Source organism: Triticum aestivum, chromosome 5A (genome assembly GCF_018294505.1).
Source record: "Triticum aestivum cultivar Chinese Spring chromosome 5A, IWGSC CS RefSeq v2.1, whole genome shotgun sequence".
NCBI classification, from domain to species: Eukaryota; Viridiplantae; Streptophyta; class Magnoliopsida; order Poales; family Poaceae; genus Triticum; species Triticum aestivum.
In genome coordinates, this window is record NC_057806.1 from 575,907,581 (window position 1) to 575,931,939 (window position 24,359).

The 24,359-nt window shown below is 43.2% G+C and overlaps 1 long non-coding RNA gene across 1 annotated transcript; it reads left to right on the plus strand.

Annotated features, from left to right (window-relative positions):
* The first annotated feature begins 15,909 nt into the window (after nt 1-15,909).
* Nucleotides 15,910-21,809, plus strand: LOC123107781 (uncharacterized). Its single transcript, XR_006451750.1, has 10 exons — nt 15,910-16,204; nt 17,201-17,361; nt 17,473-17,745; nt 18,493-19,140; nt 19,272-19,393; nt 19,621-19,684; nt 19,848-20,009; nt 20,115-20,182; nt 20,443-20,571; nt 20,755-21,809. It is a non-coding gene; the product is annotated as an uncharacterized lncRNA (long non-coding RNA).
* Nucleotides 21,810-24,359: the final 2,550 nt, after the last annotated feature.

Sequence of the window (24,359 nt, forward strand, 5' to 3'; positions counted from 1 at the left end):
ATATCATTGAAGATTTCATTTCAAAGAATACTAAAAGAATGATGTTGTTCAAATAAATATCAGGCAACCGGGAGTTGGATAGGTATTATTTTTTACATATCCAATTGTTATGTAAGACACTATATCATATACTCCCTTCGTTCCAAAATGTAGTGCTTCCTCTATTTCCGTGCTTCAACTTTGACCATAATCGACGAGACCGACTGCGGCGGGAGCAAACATTATACCAGTGAATTCGTACTCAAAAGAAGTTTTCAACTATATAATTTTTTCTTCCGCCGCAGTCGGTCTTGTTGGTTAAATTTATGGTCAAAGTTGGACCTCGGAAAGTGCGGGCGCACTATATTTTAGAATGAAGGGAGTACGTCATAACTGCTTGTTAGTTTATTTTAATGACATAGGGCCCTATTATTTAGTTTCACACAGGGCTCCGGATTTTGTCGGCCCGGCCCTGTTCAGTCCTTGTAGGGGTCGCGCTTAGGCCGATGGTGGCGCTTCATCTTTGAGTTGGTCTTCAGGGGTTTGATCCTCCTCGAATTCATCCCTCGAGATGGAGTTGACGGAGCTCTACGTACACTCATGTTGTCTTCTTGAGGTGGCGAGGTTAGGATCTATCATCGTGTGTACGCGACAACGAGATATAGTGTCAGTGCCGGAGCCGGGTTTACCATAATGGGTGTACACAATTCAATATATTTCAAATTCTCCAACTATTTTTTCAATGTAGATGTATTCTATATGCTTAGTTTATGCTTTCTTACTTGAATTGATGGGTGTACATACCCTTGTGTGTCAGGCTCTTCAGATTTCAACAATAAAGTTTATATCTTCATGACGCTGGTTCTTAGGGTCATGTGCACAAAAACTTTCTGGCGGTCATCGGCAATGTTGATACGTCTCCAACGTATCTATAATTTTTTATTGTTCCATGCTATTATATTATCAAATCTTGGATGTTTTATATGCATTTATATGCTATTTTATATGATTTTTCGGACTAACCTATTAACCTAGAGCCCAGTGACAGTTTCTGTTTTTTCCTTGTTTTTGAGTATCGCAGAAAAGGAAAACCAAACGGAGTCCAATTGACCTGAAACTTCACGGAACTTATTTTTGCACCAGAAGAAGGCAATAGAGTAAAAGAGTTGGGCCAGAAGAGTCCCGGGCTGCCCACGAGGGTGGGGGGCGCGCCCAACCCCTGGGCGCGCCTCCCTACCTCGTGGACAGCCCAGAGACCCCCATGACTTATTCTCGACGCCAAAACCTCTTATATATACTAAAACCTCCAGAACATAACCTAGATCGGGAGTTCCGCCGCCGCAAGCCTCTGTAGCCACTGAAAGCCAATCTAGACCCGGCACCCTGCCGGAGGGGGGAATCCCTCTCCGGTGGCCATCTTCATCATCACGATGCTCTCCATGACGAGGAGGGAGTAGTTCGCCCTCGGGGCTGAGGGTATGTACCAATAGCTATGTGTTTGATCTCTCTTTCTCTCATGTTCTTGATTCGGCACGATTTTGATGTATGGCAAACTTTGCTATTATAGTTGGATCTTATGATGTTTCTCCCCCTCTACTCTCTTGTCTCTACTCTCTTGTGATGGATTGAGTTTTCCCTTTGAAGTTATCTTTTCGGATTGAGTTTTTAAGGATTTGAGAACACTTGATATATGTCTTGCATGTGCTTATCTGTGGTGACAATGGGATATCACGTGATCCACTTGATGTATCTTTTGGTGATCAACTTGCAAGTTCCGTGACCTTGTGAACTTATGCATAGGGGTTGGCACACGTTTTCGTCTTGACTCTCCGGTAGAAACTTTGGGCACTCTTTGAAGTTCTTTGTGTTGGTTGAATAGATGAATCTGAGATTGTGTATCGTATAATCATATCGTATAATCATACCCATGGATACTTGAGGTGACATTGGAGTATCTAGGTGACATTAGGGCTTTGGTTGATTTGTGTCTTAAGATGTTATTCTAGTACGAACTCTTGAATAGATCGATCAGAAAGAATAACTTTGAGGTGATTTCGTACCCTACCATAATCTCTTCGTTTGTTCTCCGCTATTAGTGACTTTGGAGTGACTCTTTGTTGCATGTTGAGGGATATTTATATGATCAAATTATGTTATTATTGTTGAGAGGATTTGCGCTAGTGAAAGTATGAACCCTAGGCCTTGTTTCAACACATTGCAATACCGTTTGTGCTCACTTTTATCATTAGTTACCTTGCTATTTTTATATTTTCAGATTACAAAAACCTTTCTATCCATATTGCACTTGTATCACCATCTCTTCGCCGAACTAGTGCACCTATACAATTTATGCACCTATACAATTTATCATTGTATTGGGTGTGATGGGGACACAAGAGACTCTTTGTTATTTGGTTGCAGGGTTATTTGAGAGAGACCATCTTCATCCTACGCCTCCCACGGATTGATAAAACCTTAGGTCATCCACTTGAGGAAAATTTGCTACTGTCCTACAAACCTCTGCACTTGGAGGCCCGACAACGTCTACAAGAAGAAGGTTGTGTAGTAGACATCAAGCTCTTTTCTGGCGCCGTTGCCGGGGAGGTTAGCGCTTGGAGGTATATCTTTAGATCTTGCAATCGAATCTTTTAGTTTATTATTTTATCACTAGTTTAGTTTATATTAAAAAAACTACAAAAAATGGAATTAAGGTTACCTCATATGCTTCATCTTTTTAATGCCTTCCATGAAAATAAGGATTCCGATAATTGTGCCAAATTGTTAGAAGAAGAATGCATTACAATGTTTGGCACTAAATCTTTGTATGATGAGCATGATTGCAATGGTGTTAGTATGAATTCCTTGAATATCTATGATGCTAATGATATGCAAAGGCACAAGCTTGGGGATGCTATGTTTGATGAAGATGATATTTTTTGCCCCCCCCCCAAGTTTTGATGAACAAATTTATTTTTATGATAGCATGCCTCCTATTTATGATGATTATATTGATAAAAGTGGGTTTGGAAGAGTGTCAACTTTAGGAAGTAATGATTCCACTATTTTGGAGGGTGTTGAATCTTATTGTGATAATTATGAAAGTGTGTTTGGAGAGGTCATGACTTTAGTTAATGTTAATCCCACTATTTTGGAAGAGTGTCAACTTTGCATACTTGTAGATCATGAAAAGAATGCTTTATGTGGTAGCTATATTGTTGAATTTTCTTATGATGCTACTGAAAATTATTATGAGGGAGGAACATATGTTTGTAGGAATTGCAATAATATTGATACGTCTCCAATGTATCTATATTTTTTTATTGTTCCATGCTATTATATTATCTATTTTGGATGATAACGGGCTTTATTTTACACTTTTATATTATTTTTGGGACTAACCTATTAACCGGAGGCCCAGCCCAAATTGTTGTTTTTTTGCCTATTTCAATGTTTTGTAGAAAAGGAATATCAAACGGAGTCCAAACGGAATGAAACATTTGGGAACATGATTTTTGGAAGAAATATGATCCAGAGGACTTGGAGTGGATGTCAAGCAATCAACGAGGCGGCCACGGGCAGGGGGGCGCGCCCTCCCCCCTCATGGGCCCCTCGTTGCTCCACCGACCTACTTCTTCCTCCTATCCTATTTCCACCGTTGCAACCTTTTGTACCCAAGAGATCCCATCTTGGGGCCTTTTCCGGAGCTCCACCGGAGGGGCCATTGATCACGGAGGGCCTCTACATCAACTCCATGGCCCCTCTGATGATGTGTGAGTAGTTTACCTCAGACCTTCGGGTCCATAGCCTTCTTCTCTCTCTTTGGATCTCAATACAAAGTTCTCCTTGATTCTCTTGGAGATCTATTCGATGTAATCTTCTTTTGCGGTGTGTTTGTCGAGATCCGATGAATTGTGGGTTTATGATCAAGTTTATCTATGAACAATATTTGAATCTTCTCTGAATTCTTTTATGTATGATTGGTTTGTCTTTGCAAATCTCTTTGAATTATCAGTTTGGTTTGGCCTACTAGATTGATCTTTCTTGCAATGGGAGAAGTTCTTAGCTTCGGGTTCAATCTTGCGGTGCTCGATCCCAGTGACAGAAAGGGAAATGACACGTATTGTATTGTTGCCATCGAGGATAAAAGGATGGGGTTTACATCATATTGCATGAGTTTATCCCTTTACATCATGTCATCTTGCTTAAGGTGTTACTCTGTTCTTATGAACTTAATACTCTAGATGCATGCTGGATAGCGGTCGATGTGTGGATTAATAATAGTAGATGCAGGTAGGAGTCGGTCTACTTGTCACGGACGTGATGCCTATATACATGATCATACCTAGATATTCTCATAATTATTCGCTTTTCTATCAATTGCTCGACAATAATTTGTTCACCCATCATAATACTTATGCTATCTTGACAGAAGCCACTAGTGAAACCTATGGCCCCTGGGTCTATTTTCCATCATACAAGTTTTCAATCTATTTTATTTTGCATCATTACTTTCAATCTATATCATAAAAATACCAAAAATACTTATCTTATTATTATCATCTCTATCACATCTCACTCTTGCAAGTGGTTGTGAAGGGATTGACAACCCCTTTATCGCGTTGGTTGCGAGGTTCTTATTTGTTTGTGTAGGTATGAGGTGACTCGTGCGTGGTCTCCTACTGGATTGATACCTTGGTTCTCAAAAACTGAGGAAAATACTTACGCTGCTTTACTGCACCATCCTTTCCTCTTCAAGGGAAAACCAACGCAGTGCTCAAGAGGTAGCAAATATCAATTTTCCTCTCTATGTGTTGAAAATCTTGAAGCTATGCTTCTTTATGTTTCAATTCTTATCTTTTATGTGAGCATCATTAAAATCATCATGCCTAATTAGGGGCGTTAAACGATAGCGCTTGTTGGGAGGCAACCCAACTTCTTTTTTGTTCTTTGCTTTTTGCTTCTGCTTAGTAATAAATAATTCATCTAGCCTCTATTTAGATGTGGTTTTATGTTTTAATTAGTATTTGTGCCAAGTAGAACCTTTGGCAAGACTTGGGTGAAATCTTTGCGATCTTGCTGTAAAAAACAGAAACATTAGCGCTCACGAGTTTTGCTGCCATTTTTTACTGGAGAGTGAGATTAGGTTGATTCTTTTTGCAGATGATTAATAGGCAAATTCCTCATGTCCATCAATTTATTTCAGAATTTTTGGGGTTACAGAAGTATACGTTTGATACAGATTACTACAGACTGTTCTGTTTTTGACAGATTCTGTTTTCTATGTGTTGTTTGCTTATTTTGATGAATTTATGAGTAGTATCGGAGGGTATGAACCATAGAGAAGTTGGAATACAGTAGATATTACACAAATATGAATTTAGAATGAGTTCACAACAGTACCTAAGTGGTGATTTATTTTCTTATACTAACGGAGCTTACAAGTTTTCTGTTAAGTTTTGTGTTGTGAAGTTTTCAAGTTTTGGGTAAAGATTCGATGGACTATGGAATAAGGAGTGGCAAGTGTTGGGGAACGTAGTAATTTAAAAAAAATCCTACGCACACGCAAGATCATGGTGATGCATAGCAACAAGAGGGGAGAGTGTTGTCTACGTACCCTTGTAGACCGACAGCGGAAGCGTTATGACAACGCGGTTGATGTAGTCATACGTCTTCATGGCCCGACCGATCAAGCACCGAAACTACGGCACCTCCGAGTTTTAGCACACGTTCAGCTCGATGACGATCCCCGGACTCCGATCCAGCAAAGTGTCGGGGAAGAGTTCTGTCAGCACGACGGCGTGGTGACGATCTTAATGTTCTACCGTAGCAAGGCTTCGCCTAAGCACCGCTACAATATTATCGAGGATTATGGTGGAAGGGGGCACAGCACACGGCTAAGAGAACGATCACGAAGATCAACTTGTGTGTCTATGGGGTGCCCCCTGCCCCCGTATATAAAGGAGTGGAGGAGGGGAGGGTCGGCCCTCTCTATGGCGCGCCCTACGGGAGTCCTACTCCCACCGGCAGTAGGATTCCCCCTTTCCTAGTCCAACTAGGAGTCCTTCTAAGTAGTAGGAGTAGGAGACAAGGAAGGGGAAGAGGGAAGAGAAGGAAGGAGGGGGCGCCGCCCCTCCCCCTAGTCCAATTCGGACTAGTTAATGGGGGGGCGCGGCCTGCCTCTCCCTCTCCCCTAAAGCCCAATAAGGCCCATATACTTCTTCTCCCGTATTCACGTAACTCCCCGGTACTCCAAAAAATACCTGAACCACTCGGAACCTTTCTGATGTCCGAATATAGTCGTCCAATATATCGATCTTTATGTCTCGACCATTTCGAGACTCCTCGTCATGTCCCCGATCTCATCCAGGACTCCGAACTCCTTCGGTACATCAAAACTCATAAACTCATAATATAATTGTCATCGAAACCTTAAGCGTGCGGACCCTACGGGTTCGAGAACAATGTAGACATGACCGAGACACGTCTCTGGTCAATAATCAATAGCGGAACCTGGATGCTCATATTGGCTCCTACATATTCTACGAAGATCTTTATCGATCAGACCGCATAACAACATACGTTGTTCCCTTTGTCATCGGTATGTTACTTGCCCGAGATTCGATCGTCGGTATCTCAATACCTAGTTCAATCTCATTACCGGCAAGTCTCTTTACTCGTTTCGTAATACATCATCTCGCAACTAACTCATTAGTTGCAATGCTTGCAAGGCTTATGTGATGTGCATTACCGAGAGGGCCCAGAGATACCTCTCCGACAATCAGAGTGACAAATCCTAATCTCGAAATACGCCAACCCAACATGTACCTTTGGAGACACCTGTAGAGCTCCTTTATAATCACCCAGTTATGTTGTGACGTTTGGTAGCACACAAAGTGTTTCTCAGGTAAACGGGAGTTGCATAATCTCATAGTCATAGGAACATGTATAAGTCATGAAGAAAGCAATAGCATCATACTAAACGATCGAGTGCTAAGCTAACGGAATGGGTCAAGTCAATCACATCATTCTCCTAATGATGTGATCCCGTTAATCAAATAACAACTCTTTGTCTATGGTTAGGAAACATAACCATCTTTGATTAACGAGCTAGTCAAGTAGAGGCATACTAGTGACACTCTGTTTGTCTATGTATTTACACATGTATTATGTTTCCGGTTAATACAATTCTAGCATGAATAATAAACATTTATCATGAAATAAGGAAATAAATAATAACTTTATTATTGCCTCTAGGGCATTTTTCCTTCAGCAAGATCCTAAGCTTGGGGATGCCCAAGGCACCCTAAGGTAAAGTTAAAGGACAACCAAGAGCCTAAGCTTGGGGATGCCCTGGATGGCATCCCCTCTTTCGTCTTCGTTCATCGGTAACTCTACTTGAGGCTATATTTTTATTCACCACATGATATGTGTTTTGCTTGGAGCGTCATTTTATTTTATTTTCTTTTGCTTGGTGCTTGAATAAAATACCAAGATCTGAAATTCTTAAATGTTAGAGAGTCTTCACATAGTTGCATAATTATTCGACTACTCATTGATCTCCACTTATATCTTTTGGAGTAGTTTGTCATTTGCTCTAGTGCTTCACTTATATCTTTTTAGAGCACTGCGGTGGTTTTATTTTGAAGAAATAGATGAACTCTCATGCTTCACTTATATTATTTTGGGAGTCTTTTAGAACAGCATGGTAATTTGCTTTAGTTATAAAATTAGTCCTAATATGATGGGCATTCAAGATGGGTATAATAAAAACTTTCATATAAAGTGTATTGAATACTATAAGAAGTTTGATGCTTGATGATTGTTTTGAGACAAGAGGATGGTGATATTAGAGTCATGCTAGTTAAGTAGTTGTGAATTTGAGAAATACTTGTGTTGAGGTTTGCAAGTTCCGTAGCATGCACGTATGGTAACCGTTGTGTGACAAATTTGAAGCATGAGGTGTTTCTTTGATTGTCTTCCTTATGAGTGGCGGTCGGGGACGAGCGATGGTCTTTTTCTACCAATCTATCCCCCTAGGAGCATGCGCGTAGTGCTTGGTTTTTGATGACTTATAAATTTTTGCAATAAGTATGTGAGTTCTTTATGACTAATATTGAGTCCATGAATTATACGCACTCTCACCCTTCCATCATTGCTAGCCTCTTCAGTACCGTGCATTGCCCTTTCTCACCTCGAGAGTTGGTGCAAACTTCACCGGTGCATCCAAACCCCGTGATATGATACGCTCTATCACACATAAACCTCCTTATATCTTCCTCAAAATAGCCACCATACCTACCTATTATGGCATTTCCATAGCCATTCCGAGATATATTGCCATGCAACTTTCCACCGTTCCGTTCATCATGACACACATCATCATTGTCATATTGCCTTGCATGATCATGTAGTTGACATCGTATTTGTGGCAAGGCCACCATGCATAATTTAGCATACATGTCACTCTTGATTCATTGCCCATCCTGGTACTCCGCCGGAGGCATGCATATAGAGTCATATTTTGTTCTAGTATCGAGATGTAATTTTTGAATTGTAAATAAATAGAAGTCTGATGATCATCATTAATAAAGCATTGTCCTGAAAAAAAGGCCAAAAAAAGAAAGGCTAAATAAAAAAAGAAGGAAAAAATATAAAATAAGAAGGGACAATGCTACTATCTTTTTTCCACACTTGTGCTTCAAAGTAGCATCATGATCTTCATGATAGAGAGTCTCTTGTTTTGTCACTTTCATATACTAGTGGGAATTTTTTATTATAGAACTTGGCTTGTATATTCCAACAATGGGCTTCCTTAAATGCCCTAGGTCTTCGTGAGCAACTAAGTTGGATGCACACCCACTTAGTTTTTTTTATTGAGTTTTCATACATTTATAGCTCTAGTGCATCCATTGCATGGCAATCCCTACTCCTTGCATTGACATCAATTGATGGGCATCTCTCTAGCGTTGATTAGCCACGTCAATGTGAGACTTTCTCCTTTTTGTCTTCTCCACACAACCTCCATCATTATATTCTATTTCACCCATAGTGCTATGTCCATGGCTCACGCTCATGTATTGCGTGAAAATTAAAAAAAGTTTGAGATTACTAAAGTATGAAACAATTGCTTGGCTTGTCATCGGGGTTGTGCATGATGAGAGCATTTTTGTGTGACGAAGATGAAGCATAGCCAAACTATATGATTTTGTAGGGATGAGCTTTCTTTGGATATGTTATTTTGAGAAGACATAATTGATTGGTTATTATGCTTGAAGTATTATTATTTTTATGTCAATATTAAACTTTTGTCTTGAATTTTATGGATCTGAATATTCTTGCCATAATAAATAGAATTACATGGATAAATATGTTAGGTAGCATTCCACATCAAAACTTCTGTTTTTATCATTTACCTACTCGAGGACGAGCAGGATTAAGCTTGGGGATGCTTGATACGTCTCCAACGTATCTATATTTTTTTATTGTTCCATGCTATTATATTATCAACCTTGGATGTTTTATATGTATTTATATGCTATATTATATGATTTTTGGGACTAACCTATTAACCTAGAGCCCAATGTCAGTTTCTGTTTTTTCCTTGTTTTTGAGTATCGCAGAAAAGGAAAACCAAACGGAGTCCAATTGACTTGAAACTTCACGGAACTTATTTTTGGACCAGAAGAAGGCCATAGAGTAAAAGAGTTGGGCCAGAAGAGTCCCGGACTGCCCACGAGGGTGGGGGGCGCGCCCACCCCCTGGGCACGCCTCCCTACATCGTGGACAGCCCAGAGACCCCTCCTGACTTGTTCTCGGCGCCAAAACCTCTTATATATACTGAAACCTCCAGAACATAACCTAGATCAAGAGTTCCACCGCCGCAAGCCTCTGTAGCCACCGAAAACCAATCTAGACCTGTTTCGGCACCCTGCCAGAGGGGGGAATCCCTTTTCGGTGGCCATATTCATCATCCCGGCGCTCTCCATGACGAGGAGGGAGTGGTTCACCCTCGGGGCTGAGGGTATGTACCAGTAGCTATGTGTTTTATCTCTCTCTCTCTCTCGTGTTCTTGATTCGGCATGATCTTGATGTATCGCGAGCTTTGCTATTATAGTTGGATCTTATGATGTTTCTCCCCTCCACTCTCTTGTGATGGATTATGTTTTCCCTTTGAAGTTATCTTATCGGATTGAGTCTTTAAGGATTTGAGAACACTCGATGTATGTCTTGCATGTGCTTATCTGTGGTGACAATGGGATATCATGTGATCCACTTGATGTATGTTTTGGTGATCAACTTGCGAGTTCCGTGACCTTGTGAACTTATGCATAGGGGTTGGCACACGTTTTCGTTTTGACTCTCCGGTAGAAACTTTGGGGCACTTTTTGAAATTCTTTGTGTTGGTTGAATAGATGAATCTGAGATTGCGTGATGCATATCGTATAATCATACCCATGGATACTTGAGGTGACATTGGAGTATCTAGGTGACATTAGGGTTTTGGTTGATTTATGTCTTAATGTGTTATTCTAGTACGAACTCTTGAATAGATCAATCAGAGAGAATAACTTTGAGGTGGTTTCGTACCCTACCATAATCTCTTCGTTTGTTCTCCGCTATTAATGACTTTGGAGTGACTCTTTGTTGCATGTTGAGGGATAGTTATATGATCCAATTATGTTATTATTATTGAGAGGACTTGCACTAGTGAAAGTATGAACCATAGGCCTTGTTTCAACACATTGCAATACCGTTTGTGCTCACTTTTATCATTAGTTACCTTGCTATTTTTATATTTTCAGATTACAAAAACCTTTATCTACTATCCATATTGCACTTGTATCACCATCTCTTCACCGAACTAATGCACATATACAATTTACCATTGTATTGGGTGTGTTGGGGACACAAGAGACTCTTTTTTATTTGGTTGCAGGGTTGTTTGAGAGAGACCATCTTCATCCTACGCCTCCCACGGATTGATAAACCTTAGGTCATCCACTTGAGGGAAATTTACTACTGTTCTACAAACCTCTGCACTTGGAGGCCCAACAACGTCTATAAGAAGAAAGTTGTGTAGTAGACATCAAATGGTAAGATGGCTCCCGTATGAGACTGACGAAACCGGCACGTCGACGGTTCGTTAGGGGGTCAATAGTGGTCAATGGATTTGTCTAGGGAGCCTGATGTAATTTTATTACATTTGATGTAGTTTGTACTTGTGAACTTTTATTATAAAATGGGTATTTTTACAAAAAGAATAGTAATAGTTACATTTGATTTTGCCTTTTTTGTTAGTTAACACGGTGGCAAACACTTGACCCATGAATGTATGACACAATTTCTCATACATAATTGACTCGTGACTCTTTCTTTCCCATCTTATAGGAGGACTAGGGCAAAGCCTTACCCCCCGTTCTCCGCTGATGAGCTCATGGATTCATCTCCCCTCAAATGCTTGTTGCTCTGGAGACCACTGGCGGAGAAGGAATCCTGATGCCTTGCTTCGGCTAGTAGATAAGTTTGGGTATTAACCCTCCTAGGTCCTTGATCTAAATTTTATTATGTTTGGCATGGTTTCTATTTCTGATGAATTTTATAATAAATTTGGACCTCTTTTTTGTAAGACAGAAGAAGGGACAATTCCTTTCTTGCCCTTAGTTTGGTTCCTACCAGTGGGTTTTGCCTTAATTGTCGACTCTGCTCAGTTTCACCTCTCAAAAAGCATTGTAGGTCTCCCGAATACCTTTGACCGTTTGACCATTATTTAAAAAAATTCATATGAGCTTTGAAAAACGTAAATAAGATAACTCATTTTAAAGAATTTGTATGAATTTGTTATGAATGTTCAAAGCAACCGTCAAATGGCTTTGACCAGGTCACAGGGCATCGGTGACCTAAAATAATCTTTTAGTGCAAAATTGAGGAGAGTTGAAAACAATGGGCAAAACCCACGTGCTGGCAAGACTAAGGACACACAGGTAATTGTCTTAAAAAAATGTACGATGTGAACGCTCGAACTTGTTACTCTAAGAGCATCTTCAACAGTGGCTGCAAAAAATGCGCGCGCTCTATGAAATGCGATGTTAGCGTGCGTGCAATGGTTTCGCGTGCTTCATCGAAGACGGGAAACTCAGGCGCACGGGAAAAAGCGGCTGATCACGCGCTAGTTTTGGCCTGCGGCGTCCGGCGCGCCTATAAAATGCAGCGCCCATCACGCATCGTTCCATCGCTATCCATCTCGCCACGCGCCCTCTACCGCTCTTTCCTCGCTCCCTCTGGCACTTTCTCGCCTCGCCGCCGACGCGCCATGGTCCGTCGGGGAACTTTGGGCTACCGCGGCGTCCGCGTGCGCCCGTCCGGCACCTTCTCCGCCGAGATTCGGTCCGGCGACGTGTGCCTCGGCCTCGGCACTTTCGACACCGCCCACGAGGCCGCCTGTGCGTACGACGCGGCGGCGTGGACATGAACTTTTCGGACGTGCCGACGCGGCGGGCGCAGGAGTTGGCGCCTCCCCCACGGCTTATCACCGACGAAGATCGTCGCGAGAACCGGAGGTGGGAGCGCCATCTCAGCCTCGCCGAGATGGACGGGAAAGCCATGGCGCTGTGGCGCCAACACTTTCCACAAGACGTCATCAACGAGCAGCAGTTCTTTGCTGAGAGGAGGGCGGACAGGGAGGAGAGGAGGGCGGAGCGAGCCGCCTATCGCGAGGACAGGCGAACGCGAAAGGTGGCCGCTGAATTCAACATCGCGCTAGGAGATGTGTCGTCTTGGGGCTCCAACGACGATCGGTTCCTTGACGCCTTCATTCAAATGTCGGAGGAGGACATCACCAAGGCGGAGTCTGAATGGGAGGAGGACGACGAGTAGTAGTTTTTCGTTTTATCTATCATAGGAGGAGGCTATGAACTATCTATGCACTATCTATGTATCGTTTTATAATCTATCGTTTTATCTATCTATATACTATTTATCTATGGTTTCTATCTATCTATGTCTATAGAATCGGAGCTAAATGTGTATCGAGCCGTAGTGAAAAAAATATATAGCGCGTCAGCTGGAGCGGCTCGGGCGCGCTTTATTTTGCTGCGGCCGCTAAAGCTAGCGCACCGCCGCGCGCAAAAGCTGGCTCACCCAAGGCTGTATACTGTTTTTTAGCATGCCGCGCGTTGCGCGTCTGTTGGAGATGCTCTAACCCCGAGCACAGATGCAATCACATTCACAGTAAATTTAAAAAATAATATACTTTTTGTGGATGAACATCAACAAATGTTTTAATATTCTGCAAAAATCTGTTATGAAAAGACATCTGTTAGACGAGTAACAAAAAAACCAAAATTGATTGGTCCGAAATACGTCCTTTTGAGTCCCTATGTACCTTGAAGTTTTATATTTTGAGACAGAGAAAGCAGAACATTTGTTTACGTTCAATCCACAGAAAATTCAGATTTCTTTTTGCTATTTCTTCGCAATTTACTGTTTATGCAGGTTCATTCGAGCTCATTTTTTCTGTGAAAATATGAGATCTATTATAAAGATTTATTGGAAGTACAGAACATCCCAAATATAATAAAAATTACACTGAGGTTCATGGACAACCGAACGACCATTGCCACTGCCAGAACGAGCCACCGACGCGTCCCTATCGCCACTCCCATACCGGAGCCGGCCTGACCTTGTCGATAACAGTCGGGAAGTCTTCGTGCACGTGTCCCAAAGGACCAACGTTTAGGAGCCATGGTTGTCGCCATTGAATCCTTAAATCAATCTGAAGAACCTGACACCAAATCTTGTTGTTGCGTACGCACGACGAGAAAACCCTAACTTCACCTCTCAGAGGAGCTGGCAGGAATCTACGCCGGAGCTTCGTCTAATCCATCCCAACGAACGAACTTGAGAAAAATCAGAGCCCGGAAGACTAACTCAAAGAAAAAGCGTTGCCATCTGTGTGAGCGCCATCCTTGGGAGAATCAAAACACTATCTATTTAAGCCGAGGCACTAGGAATACCCTTCCCACCACCGGCCGCTGAAGCGGCAGGCGGAGGGAAGGTGAATCCATGGCCTCGCCGGTGGAGATCGAAGCAAAAAAAGCTTTCCCCGTTCACCTTGTGAGAGGGGAAAAAAGCGAGTATCAAGCAGGCAATCTTGCTTGATGACCAATCTATTTGAGCTGGGAAGTAGATAATCCATGTCCAAGTTTAAACCTTTTCTTATTTTTGTTTACAGTCAGGGAAAGGCGTAGCGCACGGGTACACCTAAACCTGAGTTGAGTGCTTACAAGAAGTTGTCGCGTTACAATTCTATGTTCGTGCGGATTAGAGCATTTATAGCCGGACTTGGCAAATCTTGCCCCTCAAACGTCCGCGAACGCGATCAAGTGCGTCCGCGGGCACTGATCAGGTACCCCTTAAATAATATAATTCACATCCGGACACCTCAATTATTAATATCTTAAATCCATACAAACTCATGCAGTTATGTCGATGTACACATGTCGTACAGCTATTCCATCACTATCAACTAAACATGCCATTGGACTACAAAATTTAACATGTTTGGCTATGGTGAAATTCATCCATGGTTGTCCTTGCCCTTCCCGGCGCCCTTGCCGCCCTTCTCGTGGAAGTACCGGTCGAAGACTCAATACGGATCGAGCCGGATTTGCTCGTCGCCAGAGCTGTCCTCGCCGTCGTTGTCCTCCTTTTCCTCCTTCGGTGGCAGTCCGGCCAACCGCCCGATTCTACTCTCGGGCGAGGGCGCGCGTGTTCTTTTGCTGTCGTTTCTTCACAATGCGGGCATGGATGGCTTCCTCCTCTGTGGCCGCCCGCGCCGCCACATCAGGCGCCTCCGCCGTCGCCATTTCCGCCGTGATATGGGCCTCGGTGTAATTTGATCCGCTGCCTGCCTCCCGGGAGCGGCGGAGTGCAATGCGGACTGCCATTGCCTCCTCCAACCCATACGGGATGACACCCCAGTCGACGGATCCAAACCGATCGGAGTCTGATCCTTTGTCTGCCATGCCGGAGAAGGCCGAAACCCGCCAGAGGTGAGCTCGGGTGGCGAAGGAGAATAGAGTGAAGTGGCTACGGTTTGCTCCGAGAGCGGATGAGGACAAATATATGTGGGGTCGGGTGGGCCAGCGTGGCTGAGTGTGCCTGGACGCGCCCGAGCGCCCCATATCCGCCCCATATTTGGGCTAGATATGAAGGGTGCCGGTTAGCCCGAGCGTTTGAGTCCCGTTTAAGGCGTTCGTCTGTCAAAAAATTATGACCGGTCAGTGACCGGACGGCCCGCCCAAACATATGAGAGGTTTAAGGCGTCTGTGTATAGATGCTCTTACTCGTGTTTGTGTACTTCTAGGGAAAACGTGTCCACATTTCTTACTGCCTAAGCATACGACTAAGGTGGTGCATATAGGCTTTAATAAACAAAAGAAAAGGTGGAAGAAGCGTCGCGCATCTTGACCTACAAAACGTGTATGAATCATCAACGAGCGTATTAGAAAACAAACTGTTGATCCATTCCAACAAGGAGTTAGATTTTAGGACAATGCCACCAGCCGTGAGGCCATGAGCAAGAATATGAACTTCTGACGATCGGGAAAATATATAGTGATACCAGCTCTCACATGTTCCCGTGGTACTAACTTACAAAATTTAAATTTAAACATTTCAAAAATTCTGAAAAAATCATGGATGTTCATAACGCATGTGTCGACAACCCCTAAAAATTCAGATCAAAATTTGAAATATACATGGAGAAACAAAAAGACAAATTTAGATGTGAATAGTATTGTTTTTTCTCTTCTTTTGACACTATTTATGATGATTTTTTGGGGTTGTCTATGCATGTGTCTCCTCCTCCTCCCACCTCAGCCGCCTCCCCCCTCCCCCCTTACCCTCTCCCCCCACCCCTCCTGCATCGCTGCCTCTCCTCCTCCTCCACCAGCGCCGCCTCTCCTCCTCCTCCACCAGCGCCGCCTCTCCTCCTCTTCTTCGTATGGGTCTGACTGGATCCTTCCGCGCGTGCGTCCGCTTCTCCTCGAACTGAAGCGTCACAGGCAGGAGGTCAACATCCGGGTTCAGCCCCGATGAATTTGGGCTTGGGCGCGCTGCTGCTGCAGGGAAGGCGGTCCACCACTGCTCGTGCCTCCACAACAACCATCTCTCCCCATGACCTGTGCCCAAATTGGATCCACAACCTAGGACATGCCCTAGCAAGGTAAGTACGTGATTTATTCCCAATCCTTGCTCCCCTCGATTCTTGCTGCTACGTACTTGTTGTGTGTGTCCTTTGTTCCTTGTTGATGCGCCTTCTGTCAGTCGATGCCTCCTCATCTCTTGTCCTCACCACATGGACTTGGAGATGGCGCTGAGGAGGAAAATGAGATCCGGGCGTAATCGAGTGTATTGGCAGCAGCTAGAGCGATGTGGCTTTCTATACGTAACCTTGCTTGTTTAGATGACCTGGTTTGTTCTTGTGGTAAGAGAACTAGCATCAATTAGTGCATACTTTGCTTTTTATGCAAGAATTTGTTAAGGTAAATATTCCATATTATATCCATGATTCTGAAGTAACATTGTGCAACAATTTCCTGTAATATATATCTTCGGATGAATTGGTAGTCACACACCCACGACACTTTACCTTTGAAGCCTGTATATATTTGTGAGTGTACAAGCATAATTAGTTATAGGGGAGAAAGATGCTGCTCTTCTCTTGAAGACCACAAAGGTTCATGCCCTTTGCCGATTGATTTTTCTTTATTGTATTGATCAGCTTTGCCAAGTCATTTTGTGGTATTTAGCATTCTCAAATTTTTATATTTAGCTAAATTTAATCTTGACCTGATTTGCTCTGCCCAATACACGCATGATGCCTTTTCTTTTCCATCAACTGGATGCAAGTTTAGTTTACCCTTTAGACTTTGTGTTAGATTAGCCTTTCCTGTACATACGTTCTTTGATGGATCAACTGTGTTCGATTGTAGGTACTGTATATACGTTCTTTGATGGATCAGCTCCGTTAGATTGTAGATACTGCTGAGAACAAAGTGGTATTTGGATATGATATTAGTTTTACAATCATTTTTTTTGCTAATTTTAATCTGATGCAAAAGAGTTCAGTATAATTAAAATTTGGTTTCATATAGAAGCTCCATCATTGGAATCAGTATACCTCTGCTGATAAATCCCTTTGTATGATCATGCTTTTTAGGAATTGATATTCCAATCAATCTATTGATGTGGTGTTTGTCGGAGGCGAAGAGTAGCGACGGGTTCATTCTGAGGTCGTCTTTCTCGAGGTACATTCATGAGTCAGTGCGTCACTTCAGTTCACCTTACCACAAATGCTTTGCGGGCTGCTCTCTCATCTAAGTATGTACGCCTTGTATATTGCAGTTCTTCCTAAGCGAGTATTATTGCAGATCCCAGAAGAAGACTAACTTCTGCTTGTTTCCACCACCACAATATTTTCTTCATTGGCAGGATTACTGCTACAACCAAACTTAGAATCATGCTAGGTATGCATATTCGGAGTATAAGATTATGATGACAAGTTCTGAGAATCCGAGCATCTGAGGTGAGCTTCCCGGCGATGGCGGCGACGCTCGTGGGCATCGCGGCGCTCGGAGATGCAGCAGATCCCCACCAGGCCGTGCTGGCACTTGGGGTACTCCCCTACGACGACGGCCCAGCGGCGGATGGTGCGAGGGAGGCCGGCCACCGCGACGAGTTCCTCTTCCTCTCTCCCCGATCTAGGTCAGATCCCGTTTAACCCCCTCCTGCCCTGATCGCTTGTGCCATGATTTGCTCCGTGTTTGGATGAGGAAGTAGACCAGCAGGAGGAAGAGAGGATCTCGGGATGCGCTCCTTATTGGACTATTGAAATATGCAGTAATAAAAGAGATTAAACGTGTTTAGAAGAGAGCACTAAGATAAGAAGCAGCGAAGAATAGAATAGAATAGCAAGTCATAGTTTTAAGAGTGAAAAGAATGAGAGAGTAACTAAGAAATTAGAATAGAGAGAAGATTTGCAGAGTTAAAAGAGTATGAATCCTACACTTTCTAGCTGAGAATAGATAGAGAGAAAGCAAGACACAATCAGTTCTAGACACCATAAACCATAAGTTGTAGCCTTGTACAGACAAGCAGAAGTACAAGAACATGAGATGATGCAGAGAAGAGAGTGATATAGTGAGAATACATAAGTAAATCTCGTCTGTACTTAATTTGGGGGAAAAGAGAGATGAATTTGGGAGAGTCTTCTTCAGTCCATGATTCTTGGGGGCTGTAGATTTTTTTGGTAGTGTACGTGTTGTGTCGTACCCACAAATATCTGTTCTGCACCATGATAGCATGAGCTTGATGCAACCATATGGTTCTTAAGAGTATGTTGCTTGTTAAAAAAAGAGTTTGATAGTCTGATTTGGTTCTCATGGTGGTATGTTTCCTATCATCTCCTTTTTTAGTTTCTAACTTTATGCTTTCATTTTTTCTCTTGGCCAGCAAGAGCAGTAGGAGGCGGCGGGGAGGATGAGCAAGGAGACAGCGGGAGGAAGAGAGATTCTTGGCGGCGCGCTTGCCTTATTGGACATGTTGTGCAGCTCACTGTTTTTTCTCTTGCCATCATCTCCAATAGTGTCGAGTCCCCTTCCTGGCGCCAATTGCAACACATATCTCCTTTAACTGATTAGCCATTGTTTCCCGCAGCCGGTTTAGTTTTGTCTCGAACATCCGTTTTCTTTGAGATTTGTTTTTGTCGTGTGCTGATTATTTAGACATCCTCTCTCTGCCACCACAACCTATCCAAGCAAGCAACAGATCGAGGAGGACGGAGGCACGGCATGACGGCGACCGTGGCATAGATCAAGAGCATGGCCATGGGCTCATGGCCTGGGAGCGAATCAGGCATCCTGGATCACGACGGAAGCTGGAAGCCGCGAGAGCTGCCCGAAGAAGAGGGCGACGACATGGGGTGGAGGCTGAGGAAGAGGGCGACGAAGCTGGGGTGGAAGAGGGTGTGTCTGTGGTTATCGCCTTCCGAGACGACGCGACTTGATGATTTAGATTCGCCTTCCGAGATGATGCGACGCAGCAATTCAGATTTCTCTCCTTCCTCGCCTCAACGACATGCTCTGCTTCTCTAGCTTGTAGGTTGTGGCCTTTCTCTTCTCCTCTTGTTTCCTTGCATTCTGATCAAGCCATGGTGCATATTGGGTCTGGTTTGCTTATGTGAGTGTGCTTCTATATAGAAAATTTGATTTGCTTGTTTTTCATTTCTTTAGGGGTATGAGGAGAGAGCTCTATTGTTTGCAGCGGTTGCATCATTTCGACCAGTGATATGATTGATCTTTGCTATGTGGACCAATGGCATGATGTGTACCTAAGGTTGGAGGTGCTGAATTGGGTAAGAAAAAGATGACAACCATTTGCTTGTTTTTCACTTCTTTAGGGATATGAGGACAAATCTCTATTGTTAGTCAGCTACTTCCATTTTGGATGATTAATTATTTGCATGAAGGTTCAGAGAATGGCCTTTATTGCCTTACAGTCCAACTGGTAAACAGAACAGTGCCTTACATAAGCACTAATGGCGATCTTATATACTTATATGTATATGTTTTCTTTATGCAGAACACGCGAGAAATCACTGATGCGCATGGCTGGCAGCTTTCGCACGATGAAGTAAAATTGGCAGGTGCTTTTCTCTACTTTCTAATATTATCCATATATCACAGGGCAAAGATAGGTAGTTTTAGCAGGGATTAGTGGTTCATCGCAATTTTTCTAGCTTCTTTTGTCCTCCAAATGATACAGAAGGCGGTCAAGTTCCATCCTCTAATTTCTTGTGATCTTTGTAGGACCAATTAGGATGCATACCTGAAGGAGTGAATCTACTGGTTCGGCTGAAAATTGATCTCTATTTGGTTTATGTTTTTGCGTTTGGTTTTGCCGGCCGCTCATCCTTGGTATGCTCATCCATCTTGGCGGCTCTGCTTGCCTGCTTCTCCTTTCTAACTCAGGTAAATGGACCGTTCTTTAATTTGTCTGGGGAATGACTCTTCTTTTACCTGTCTATTCCATAGCATGCCGGTGCACTGACCACTTCATGTCCATTTATTTATTAGGTTATGCGATCTCTTGTGTTGCTGCGTCCCGATCTTCTGCTTTGTTGCATCGCTATTCTGTCATCGAGGTTTGCTTGCTTTCTGTCTAGCTAAAATGCATATTTCCTTTCCTGTACGTGTTGTCATGGTGTTTAAATTGCCAATCATTTTAAGTTTCTAGATCTGGCACGCCATCGTGTATTGTTCGGCCTCGTCCCGCTTATATGTCATGCTTGTGTGTGAGGAGAATGTGTCCGCTTATTTCAGTCATTATACATGTTTTGGAGGTTGTGGTGGCAGAGTAGTGTGGTGTGCTTTATGACGCTTTCGTATCTGTGTGAGGTTGCAGAGGACGTGTATGTACTTGCTGGGGTGGAATTCAAATTGTGAGGGATGGTTGTGCTCAGATTTGGTCGCTGCTGGTCGGTTCTTGACTTCAGCGCATGAAAACCTGCAACTGCTATCAAGCGAACCACAGGTAACTAAACTTCTGATTTGGTGATGTAGACATAGATCTACCTGATCCCAATTACTGGAGTATTTTAGTTCTATTGATTTGTAGCATCTATATTATTAGATATACATTTACGGATGTGCTTCTTTAGTGTGCCTTCTCTCATCTCACAGTAAATTGTTTTGTTGTTCTAAATAATTGTTGCAGGAGGGAGCAGGAGGCATAGAAGAAATCCCAAGCCATTTTTGCTTAGCTGTAGCATCTTCCACTGACAATAAGTCTGCACAGCAGCTTGGTGAGGTTTGTTCTTGCATTTAAAAACATAAGTCTTTCAGTTGCTCTCTACTCGCTGGTAAAAACGCAGTGTGAATTTCCTTTATAAATACCCAGCTGAAGAATATTTTAGTTAAATCAATCAATAGTGAGTTGTATTACTAGAGAGTAGAGACGTAAGAAAACGCCCTTAGGTGTGACACTCTACGTGGTTACCTTCTCAGTCCCAGCTATTGACATCATACCGAGATCACATTCTACCAAGCGGAATATTTGTTTCTATGTACTTCTGGATGCTAATTTACCGTTCTTGATTTTCATGGGGATATTCCTTCATTATTTGGTTACCTGTCAATGCTTGGTCCTATTTCCCACCTTGTGCTTTGACTTCTTGCATTTTTTCCGTCTAAAGTTATTAGGCTACTGCTGCCTGGTTTGCCCATGATGAACCACTAATTATGATGCACTGCTGGCTGGTCTGCCTTTTTTATGCCTTTTTAGTGACAACATTCAGACTTAATGTTTATTACTTCATTTCAGAGTTTTAAATTAAGACATCGCGGTCAATTTATATGGTCTTCTGAAGTTTCACCTTCCCTTTGTCATATTGGTTTGATCAAATCAATGGGAAGCCGGATGACTTTGATGTACTGGCTTACAGTCTCATTAAGTACTCCCTCTTCAAACTAATACAAGACCTTTTAGATCACTACTTACCTTTTAGATCACTAAAATAGTGATCTAAAAGGTCTTACATCTTAGTGCATATTTAACTACTTTATTTACTGTACTATTGTGGATGCACCGCAGAATAAAGCAGTCCTCCATTTTTCTTCTCTGCGGGCTAATGTTCTTGCTCAGTATAAGCTAACAATGGAGAAACTGACCAAGCTATCTTTCATGATCAGTTACACACCAAGCCTATATTTTTGCTGCTTCTACATGTTGCTATGATGGTCATTCAGCCCATTTTCTTGAACCTGCACTACAACGAGAGACCTGGGCTGCTTCTTTGTGGCTTCCAAACTTGAAATGTTTGTTTTGAAGTTAGTTTAGTTTTTTGTTGTGGATTCACAGCTTCTCGCATGTACCGTCCTCTTAGACTTTTTGATGTCCAAAGAAACTAAATGAAGATATGGTGGTATGGTCTCAATAGTACAACTTAAAGCCTTCCATGCTTTCTATTTCTCTAAAATTTGCTCTTGAAGAATAATGTATCTATGTTAGATCCGGTGAGAAAAGGCGGCTTCCAAGCAGAGGATGCGGGAGTGTTGCCACATTTGGTTTTTGACTTGGGTGTTCAAATATTCTCACAATACTTGGCTCCCTCTCGGTCTCTGCGCCATTGGCGCAACGCGCAACGAGTCATCTAGTGGTAATAAAACCAAAACCACACAACCTATTTACTACCATCGCCTTTCATGACAACTCCAATCTGCCTCCTTGTTTACCTTCATTGGAATTGAAAATTAATGGAGGAATGTGTTACGGATCTGACAAGTAGCGAATTTGTGGGGTTTCACAACACAATTCTAAAGACATTCGCTGTCAGCTATCTCTCCATGCCTTTCTAAGGGCACATTTTTTATTTTGTTAAATGTTCTCATCTCTTGAGTTGGCTCTAATTTCGTCTTGCAGAACATTAGAGCAACTCTAGCAGACCCCGCATCCAGCCGGCCCGCAAACCGCGCTTGCAGTTTGCGGAAAAACTGTTTTGCGGGCCGGCGCGGAGGACCGCAGATGCAGACACCGCATAACGGACCCGTAAAAAAGGATATTCACAGAATATGCTCTTTTAATTTGATCCAACATAATGCATTTCTTTGCTTTTTTCAACAACATTGGATACATAAGACATCATCAAATCTTTGCTAGAATAGTAAGACCAAAGAAAACAAGAACCACAAGTATGCATTTTATAAGATTTCCAACTTCCATAACTGCTCCCACTAGTTGAAGCAATATCTTCTCCATGCACTCATTGTTGATCTGCGGATTCTTGATCTTGCATTCTTCATTCTTCATCTTTGGTTCAAAAGAAATAGATGTTGCTTCCCCTCTATTTGCAAATGCAACCACATCATTGCCTTCAATTCTACTAAGGAGTGCACGGACGTCTATTAAATTTCTTTCTATTAATAAATCAATGTATTCGCCTTTCCAAAACCAAAATGAGCATCCATCTTCCTACACACATGATGATGTTTGACATGAGCTACCGCAATTACACCAAAGAATGAGCTATCAAAATGAGCCGAATGAAAACAACACGTACCCCATCGTTTTTCGCATTTGAAGAACACCCATCTGCTTTGGTGTGCCCGAAGTTAGTCGCAGCACTGTTCGCGTGAAGTCGTCGCACTGTATGAGCGGCATTGGCGAGCCACAGAGCTGCTGCGGGGGTGCCGAGCCCGGTGGACGACGGGACGAATCCATGCCCGCAAACTGGCGGAGGCGATGGGAGGACGAACCCGTACCTGCATGCGGCGATGCGTCTTTGCCGGGGCTGCGGGAGATGCTCCTCGACCATTCCATCGCTTGGCGCAGCCACCGGCGGCCGAAAAAGCCAATCCGACGACTCGTGATGAAGGGCTGCAGATCCGCAACTTTCCAGCCCGGCGACGCGGGAGGGGGGAGAGGGGAGGCCTCGTGCATGTGGCGGCCTTTTTTGCATGCTCTCGCCGGCTGCTTTCGCCGGAATCTTGGGCGGCGGCCCGGCGGCGGGGCAAGGGGGAGAGGGGAGATGGTTGGTGGGGAAAGCATGGGCTGAAATGTCCCCCCACGAACCGCTTCCGCTTATATGTAGGGCACCGCAGCGGCGAGTGGGAAACCCACGAGTACGCGGGTTGGGGCCGAGATTTTGTTGCGCCCCTTAAAATTTTTTGCGGGCCAGCCGCGTTTGCGGGGTTTGTTCGGGTGGGAATTTTCGCGCCGGCCCGCATTTTGGCGGTTATTTTGCGGGTCGGGACTTTTTGCGGGGTCTGCTAGAGTTGCTCTTACCCCTAGACTTTGAAAGAACGCGGGAAAAACAAAAATATCGAAGATACTAGATCAACAAATATAGCAAGAGTGTAACCTGTGTTGACATGCAATTTCAAATCATTTTTGAGAACTGATGACAGTGAGGTTCCCTCACTGCCTTTTTTTATATTAATATGTTAAGAGAAGGGGGGTTAGAAAGTCCATAGAGTTACAGATTACATTAGAGAGGGGGGGTATAGAGACTAAACTATTACAAGATCTTTTTTACAAGGATCTTTACAGAGAATCGGCAAGGGATAAAATGTAGGGGTCATGCTCCTGCTTTGCGCTATGAACTAGCATGGCAAAGTCCCGTTTGAATCTGTCCCTCCAGGATCCAAACGAGGGCTGAATCCCACGGAAGTGCTTGTCATTTCTCTCCTTCTAGATCCCCCAAGCTGCCACCACAAAGACTTCGAGGAACATTGGTCGAGCCCATCTAGTCTTGGCCTCATGCAATTTCCTCAACCTGCACGGATTACTTGGCCATTGTATCCCAAGAGTGTTCCAATTTCTCT